Source organism: Nicotiana sylvestris, chromosome 7 (assembly GCF_000393655.2).
Source record: "Nicotiana sylvestris chromosome 7, ASM39365v2, whole genome shotgun sequence".
Lineage (NCBI taxonomy): Eukaryota > Viridiplantae > Streptophyta > Magnoliopsida > Solanales > Solanaceae > Nicotiana > Nicotiana sylvestris.
The window spans coordinates 19,794,225-19,803,603 of NC_091063.1; the positions used below are offsets into that span (position 1 = coordinate 19,794,225).

Sequence of the window (9,379 nt, forward strand, 5' to 3'; positions counted from 1 at the left end):
GCTTATTTAAATTTTCTCCAGATAAGAGGATTTGTTTACATTTATGATTCTTCCTCATTTGTATGAGGTAATTAGATTTCGTAAATTTGCAATCAAGGCAAATTATTATTAGTGTGTTTATTGTTTTTCTTTTTAATATTAAGTGCCAAACAGACATAAATTTAAAAATAAGGGTATATGTATATATGTATATCCTGAATATATATATATATATATATATATATATATATATATATATATATTTAAATAAATATTCAGGATATACACACCTTTATTTTTTGAGATATCGGTATGTTACGCAATGCTGTAGCAGACTTGGAGCTTGATCGGCATTTGATTACAACTTATAGTTGAAAATTAATTAATCGATAGTTTATGAAATTTAACATTGCTTAATTGACAACTCGATATAATTACTTGGAAGGGTTGCATTCACGTATGATCACGAAATTTTTCTCACAATAGTAGTAAAACCACAAATTTTTTCTATCAAATTAAAGTAACTAAACTTTACACACTATAATATTACAATTATACAATGATTTTTTATCTCGTTTCTATATATTTCGGTTACCTTAATATAATTAAAGAATAATTTCATGGCTTATTGTAAAATTCAATTGCTTTACCGGGAAAAAAATAGTCGCATCATTTTATTGTAAGATAGATAAGTTCACTAAAATTAATCCTAACCCTTTCGAACTCTATATTTTGACCAGCACCAACAAAAAGTTCAAAAGGACAAGAAAAGAAATTGTGACCATTCTTATTAAGAAACGAAATCTCTTAAGAGAAAAAACAAGTTGTGATATACAAAAAAAATTAAATTCTCTCTCTAAAAAATAACACTCTCTCCAACGGATAACCCAACGACTATATTGACCAGCGTGTCCCTTCACGCTCCACCAGATGGAGCCGTCGGGAGGCGTTCTTCCGGCGCGTAAAGAGAAGCAAAACATCCCTCTCGAGGGAGCGACACTACCACAGTAGGAATTGAAAAGAAAATCTCTTATGCGACATTTGTTACGACCCCGTCATCTTCTACCTTGAATCCAATCCGCCATGAAAGGGAAAAAGTAATTACAAAGAAGACAACTCACAATGCAATGCCAGCCATGATTTTCAAAGCCAAAAGATTATTGGCAGAAGAATGTAAGTACACTATCATTGGTTGATTTATTAAACCCCGCCCCCAAATTGATAGAATTAGGTCAATGTTTAAGGAGCTAATAACTCTGAAAGGATTTGCCAGAATCGGTTTTATGACAACTACAATGTCTTCATTGGTTTATTTGACGAGGAAGATTGGCAAACGATATGGTTTAAAAGGATAATTGAAATTGATGGTCGGCAAATGTGATTATAAAAATGGTTCCCTGATCTTAAGACTGGGGAAGACCTTCCTGTTGCCCCAATGTGGGTTCTTCTGCCGGGATTGTCATTCCACATGCACACACGGTATTATGTTAAAAAAATTCTTAGCTCTATTGGAATTCCTTTGATTTTAGATGCTGCTACTTATGGAAGAACTAGACCAAGTATGGCCAAGATTAGGGTGGAGGTTAATCTTCTTAAACCTCTGCCGGAAAGTGTCTTCATAGGCCAAGAATATGAGGATTCACCACTAGATGGTTACACTTAGAAATTGGAATATGAGAGCATACCTAAGTATTGTAAGCATTGTATGAAACTAGGATACAATGTGATTGAATGTAGGGCTTTGGAGAAGAAGAATGCAACAAATGTGGAGGAGGTACAAGACAAAAACAATGAGCAGCCTCCTAAGAATAAAATAGCTGGTAAAGAAGATGGTCATGATAGTAATATAGAGAAAGATGATATAGAAACTATAACGAATCAGAAGGCAGTAGAGGGAGAACAACCTCTGAAGACAAATACTCAAAATCTCTATGCTAAAACGATAAAGCAGAAGACTGATAACTCTCTGCTACAACAAAATCTTGATGGAAAAACAAGTAAGAAGAAGCAAAAGAAAAAGAAAGCAAAGAAAATGCCAAAAAGAAGAGCGGTGACAAATTCAAATCTGCAATCCGAGAAAAGAATACTAAGAAGAATTATCAAGTTAAGCTACCGCCAGCTCAACAACAACTAGTAGCCTCGATGATTGGAGATAGTCAGCAAGAGAGTGATATTAATCAAGGTCGAGCAGCTGAAGGTGAGTTAACATGTACTCCAAATCAGTATCATGATGCAAAAACAATCAGAGTAGATAGCACAAGGAAGGAGGAAAATAACAATGATAAAGAAAGCATTAACAAAAAGATCTAAGGAAGACAAACATGAGAATGTTGCAATCACAGAGGCTACAATTGAGGATGTCCAGTCAATTAGTTTGCCCTCGGATATCAAAAATCAAAAAGCCATAAATTTTTGTGTTGATTTTAACTAGGAACACATGACAAACCAAAGCCAAATTCCAGAATATTACAATCAAGGACAAATCAACCATTTGGAAGAAGAAGTTACTATGGAATCCAAAATTTTGATTGATAGAGATGAGGTTACTTCTCAGAACTATAATAAAGACGGATATCCTTACACTATAGGAAGAAGCAGAAACAGAAAGAATGAAAAAAGAACAGTAAACAAAAAGATCTTACAGAGATAGCTGAAAAATCAATAGGAAAGGACGAATCTCGTGAATCGCCCTTGGCCAGAGGAAGAAGTAGAAACAAAAAGTTGGAAGACAAACCAAACATAACACATCTTTTTCTTGCAAAGAAAGAGGAAACAAACAAAACACCTCCCCCCTCAATCCAATGATTAGTACAATCTTTTGGAATATAAGAGGGTAAAATCCAAGAAGGCTATTCACAGACTTAAACTTCTTATCGACATCAACAAAGTGATTTTTGTAGCTATTTTTGAACCTTTTGTGGATATAAGTAAAATTCATGGTTACAAAAGGTTCTTAGGATTTAAATATTGTCATGCTAATATTACTGGTAAGATCTGGTGCTTCTGGAACTACCTAGATCACACTGAGGTGTTGGAAAGCAATGAACAATAAATCACTCTCAAAATGAAAGATAATCATGCAGATACAGGAACCTTTATTACAACAGTATATGCCAAATGTACTACTGGTGAAAGAAGGAATTTGTGGGATAACATTAATAACATGAACAACATGATTGATGGCCCATGGTGTGTTGGTGGTGACTTCAACATCATCATGGACTCGGATGAAAAATTAGGAGGTAATCCTCAAAGAGCATATAGATGTCTGGATTTTATTAGTAATATGGAATCATGTGGCTTAATGGACATTGTTTTCGCTAGCCCAAGATACACTTGGTGTAACAATAGAAAATCTAGAAAAAAGATTTGGAAGAGACTTGACAGAATTATGACTAATGATTAATGGGCTCAACTTTTCCAAAACAACATTATGAAGCATTTGGTAAGAAATGGTTCAGATCAGACCCATATTATTAAAGTGTTATAATGATCAACAATATCACATCAAATACTTCAGATTTCTCAATTTTTAGATTGCACAACCAAGTTTTCGGGATATGATTCAAGAGGTATGGAACAAAAATATTGAAGGTAATGGTATGTGGAGACTTCAAAGCAAACTGAAACTTCTTAGTAAGTATCTTAGTTAGTGGTCTAAGAAAAACATTGGAGACATTCATGAACAAGTGTGCTCCTGGGAAGCTAAAGTGCAAATTCTAGAAGATATTGATATGCAAAACAACAATGATCAAGGAAGGGAAGATCTAAACAAAGGTTATGCTGAATATACTAGGTGGCTGGGTATGCAAGAATCCTTGTGTCACGACCCTAAACCCAAACCCGATCGTGATGACGCCTCTCTTGAATACAAGGTCAGCCGACACAACACCCAATTAATTTTAAACAATTAAAATAACATAATTAAGTCATTAACATGCAAATAATCACAAAATAAAAGTGAACTAGTACAATTTGCAGAAAATCAACACAGCCCGACATCGGGGTGTCATCAGTCATGAGCATCTAACATAAATCTACAAGTCTGAAAGTGTTTATACAATCTTTTACAGAACTAGAAACAAAAAGTAAGATAGGAGGGAGAACACTGGGCTGCGAACGTCGAGCAACTACCTAGTGGACTCCAAATGGCCTGCTAGGAGCAATCAACCCTCACTGACGGGACCCGAGGCTCCTAAATCTGCACACAGGGTGAAGGGAGTAAAGTGAGTACTCCAACTCAGTGAGTAATAACAATAAATGAAGACTGAGCGATAAGAAATCACGTAAAAACAAAACAACATGCTATGAAGAAGCAGAGTAAAACCAAATAAACCCAATAAAACAGTGAATTCTTATAAAACACTTTGGTTCAAAGTAAACTTCTTTAAAATACATTTCCAACAGTTAAACAAGTAAATGAAAAGCAGCTAGAAAAGATAAACACATAAAATCTGCCTATAGGGCAATAACATGGAACAACACCCGCACTCACTAGGGGTGTATAGACTCCGGGAGGGTCCCCTTATGGCCTAAGCACAATATCAAGCCATCTCGTGGCATAATCAATAGGCTCTCGGCCTCATATCAAGCCACCTCGTGGCGTACAACTCAGGCCCTCGCCCTCATAATCATAATCAATACAACACTGCTGCGGCGTGCAGCCCGATCACATAATAATCCTCACAACATACTCCTTCGGCCCTACTCAATCAGAAATCTCTAAAAGCCACTCGGGCACAGTAAAATATGATGCTCAGCCCAAAATGTCATTTAAAGTGTTAAAACAAAGTAAACATGGTTGAGTTATGAAAATAGTATAATTTAGCATGACTGAGTACAGATATAAAATAAAAACAGTGAGAAAACCACTCCCCGAGTTCATTCATATCAAAATCACGAAAATCCAACCACAAATGATCCCATAAATCCCTAATTTTAGGTCTCCAATTACAAGCCCTAGTTATTCAATATTAGGCTTAAATTCCATGATTAATTAGGAATAAAACACATTAGGATTGAGTATAAAGTCCATAAATCTTACCTCCAAGTGTTCCTCCTTGATTCCCTCTTCAATCCCCTTCAAAAAGCTTCAAAATCGACCAAAAATGGAAGAACCTAGGTTCAAAATCGCGGAAATGGCCTTTTTAAACATTCTGCCCAGCTATTAAATTTTCTTAATCGAGATCGCGGGACCCTCATCGCGATCGCGAAGCACAAGCTTCACAGACCCCAAATTTACTCTACGCGAATGCGGACAGACCCACACGAACACGATGCACAGGACCTTACACCTACGCAATCGCGAATAGAGCCACGCATTCGCGATTCATAACTTGCCCAACTCATGCGATCGCGACTTATGATACGCGATCGCGAAGCACAACCTGAACTACCCCCATCAAAGCGCTATGCGATCGCAAGACTCCCTGCGCGATCGCGAAGAAGAAAAATCTGCAACAGCTGAAGCGAAAAATCTGCAACTTCTCAACTATGTATTTTCATTTGTTAAACCATCCGAAACTCACTTGAGGCCCTCAGGACCTCAACCAAATATGACAACATGTCCCATAACATCATTCAAACTTATTCCAACTTTCAGAACGCTCAAAACAATATCAAAACACCAAATTTGCATCGGATTCAAGCCTAAGAATTTCAAAATCTTCTAAATTCCGCTTTCGATCAAAAAGTCTATCAAACCACGTCTGAATGACCTGAAATTTTTCACACACATCCCAAATGAAATAGCGAACCTATTGCAACTTCCGGAATTCCATTACGACCCCTATATCAAAATCTCATCTATCAACCGAAAAATGCCAAAATTCCAATTTCGCCAATTCAAGCCTAAATCTACTCCGGACCTCCAAAACACATTCCGATCATGCTTCTAAGTCCCAAATAATCTCCCAAATCTAGCTGAACCATCTAAACTCACATCCGAGACCTTTATCACCTAAGTCAACATTCGGTTGACTTTTATAATTTAACCTTCCTCAAAAGAGACTAAGTGTCTCAAACCTTACCAAAACCTCTCCAAACCTGAGTCATAACCCGATGACACAAAATATAGTTGAACAAGGCAATACAAAGTAGAAATGGGGAAAATAGAGCGGTAACTCATAAAACGACCGGTCGGGTCGTTACACTTTGATGAAGCAGAAAGCTAGAATTAATTGGTTTAAGCATGGTGACTACAAAACTAAATACTTTCACAGTATCTTGAGAGATAGGAGAAGAAGACTTCAACTTCATAGAATTAAGAATCATAGAGATAGATGAATACAGGGTGATGAAAAATTTCTAAGGCTATTGTTAAGGACTTTAAAAGATTCTTCAATCTAAACCAGCAGCTTATTGTGAGCAATGACTTCCTTAATTGCATTCCTAACATTATTACAAAGGAAGACAATGAGATGTTGATTATAATGCCTTTGGAAGAGGAAATCAAAGAGACTGTCTTTAGTATGAACATTGAGAGTTCTGCTGGATTTGATGGTTTTAATAGGAAATTTTTTCAAGCTACATGGGATATCATCAAACAAGACATCATTGATTTTGTCACCGAGTTCTTTAGAGGGAATAACCTCACTAAGTTTTACTCTCACACCTACATTGATCTTATTTTCAAAGTGGATTCTCCTTCTAGATTTGAAGATATTAGACCTATTTGTCTAAGCAATTACACTAGTAAGATTATTTCAAAACTTTTATCCAAAAGATTGAACTCTCTTCTTTCTAAGCTAATCTCAGATAATAAAAGTGGTTTTGTCTCTGGGAGACTAATTACGGAGAATGTGATGCTAGCTCAGGAGATCATTCATGATATCTCCAAACCTAACAAGCGTGGGAATATTGTTATGAAACTTTATAAGGCTATAGCCTATGACAAGTTTTCCTGGAGTTTTTTTATTAATGTCCTAAATAAATTTGATTTCTGCAGAGAATGGTCTGATATGATTTGGAAAATGGTCTCGGATATCTGGTACTCTATACTTATCAATGGAACTAAACATGGGTTCTTTACTTCTATTCAGGGTCTTAAGCAAGGGGATCCTTTATACCCTCCTCTCTTTATTCTTACTGTAAAGGTATTGTCTAGATCTCCGAACAATCTTCTTCATAAGAAGAACATCACTAGCTTCTATATAAATAAGAGAGGTCCTTAGATTAATCAATTGGCTTATGCTGACGACATCATTATATTATGTGGTGGCAACTCAATAACTATCAAGATGGTGATAAAAAAAATCAAAAAGTATAAAAAGGCATCGGGTCAGCTTGTCAACAAGGATAAAAGTTTCTTTCTCACTGGACCTAAAGCTAGTGCTTATAGAACCAACAAATTGAGAGTTTTCACAAGATTTATAGACAGCTTTCCTTTCATTTATCTTGATTTTTTTAATATATATTGGGAAGGAAAAAGATTTGCTTCTTTGATAACATGGTTACTAAGGTTGTTAAAATGTTGAATGGATGGCAAGGTAGAATTAAACTATGGTAGCTGAGTGGTTCTCATCATTCGTCAAGCGTGTTTTACAGTCCCTGCCTACTTACACGATTACAGCACTAAACCCTCCCAAAGGTACATTAAACCTTATAGAGAAACATATGGCTAGGTTCCTTTGGGGAATCACTGGGGAAAAAAGAATTATCACTGGAGCTCCTGGAAAAACTTGTGCTTTCTTAAAGATGAAGGTGGCATTGGTATTAAAAGTCTTGAGGATATCTCTAACACATTAACTATCAAGAGATGGTGGAGATTTAGAACAAAACCTTCACTATGGCTGACTTCCTCAGAGCTAAATATTGTCCAAGAAGTCATCTTGTTAAAAAGAAGTGGATCTCGGGTAACTCACAGGCTTGGAAACACTTTTATTAACTAGACACAAAGCTGAAGGCAACATCAATTGGCATATTAACTCTGGTAACTACAACTTTTGGTGGGACAATTAGACAATGACATGTCCTTTGGCTTATAACAATGCTAATATTGTTACCACCATTGGTAATAACACTAATGTTTATGAGTATATTATCAATGTTGGTTGGGACAGGAATAAGCTATGAAACACTCTTACAAACAAATGGCGGAAGTTATTAGCAACATCAACATTGGTCAATCAATTGAGAAAGACGTTGTTGTATGGAATGATAAGGAAGATGGCCACTACACTAATAAATTTGCTTGGCAGATTGTTCGAAATCATAGACCTAAAAAATATGTTTTTCAGTAAGCTTTGGCATAACTCTATTCCCTTTTATTTTCCTTTCTAACCTGGGGATTGTGTTTAGGTAAACTCCATTTTGGCTAAATGCCTAGATTTGGCAACCAAATAACTTCTAGATGTTGTTGCTGTCGAATGCCTAATAATGGCTCTATTCAACATACCTTTGTGGATGGAGAAACAACTAAGCATATTTGGAAATACATTGGTACTCCTTTATGAATCACTCACCAACAATGGCCGATCAACAGAGTGATTATAGAATGGTGGGACATTATTCCAAAAAAGGCTATCCACAAGCTTCTGTTACAAATTGCTCCAGTGGTCATCTACTAGGAACTTTGGAAAATCTGGATGGCATGTAAATATGGGTAGAACAAAATATTGTACAATAGTAGGATGAAATTTTAATTTATATGGCACATTCAAGCAGTCCCTCGAATTATCTATCCCAGCTATAATATAACAGGTACATGGACTAGCATTTGTAATATGATCGAAAGGCTTCAACATATAATTAATATCAAGCAAGTAACATGGAATAAGTCTATGGTAGGGATGATCAAACTCAATACTGATGGAAGCTTTATCAGAGAAAATGGAAAGGTTGGCTTCAGAGGAGTTGTCAGAGAAAATGATGGAGAGTTTCATATGGCTTTTCCCTTACCTACATTGTAGCAACAACAACCAAGCTGAAGCAATTGCGGCCAATTTGGCATTAAATGGTGCACTCAACATGGCTTAAACATGCTTCATATTGAATTGGATTCCAAAGCTACGATGGTAGGAAAGAAACTCGTATTTTGGTCATAGTTTGCATTTTAATCACTGTATTTTACTTGTGGTTGAGTTTAAATAATAGTAATTTGCGCTTACTACGTGTTTTATGCCTTATAGGAAATGATTTCGAGCTATTAAGATAATTTAGAGCTAATTTGAATAAGTTGGAGCTTTGAAGTATGAGTAAAAGCCTAAATATTATTTAGAGTTTAAATAATAGTAATTTAATATCTTATTTTTCTTTAATTAAAATTATGATGACTTCCTCGATTATGGAGTAGTTTCCCTTAGGGTTTGACGGATATGGTATTTTGATTGATATTTGTGGAATTTAACTCTAGTTCTTTATTTGAATTCGTTTATAGAGCTTTGAATTGTTGTAACTTTAT

General features: G+C 35.7%; 1 long non-coding RNA gene across 1 annotated transcript; it reads left to right on the forward strand.

Annotated features, from left to right (window-relative positions):
• The first annotated feature begins 806 nt into the window (after positions 1 to 806).
• On the forward strand, positions 807 to 9,038 carry LOC138872568 (uncharacterized). The gene is made up of 2 exons (XR_011400992.1): positions 807 to 7,073; positions 8,278 to 9,038. It is a non-coding gene; the product is annotated as an uncharacterized lncRNA (long non-coding RNA).
• Positions 9,039 to 9,379: the final 341 nt, after the last annotated feature.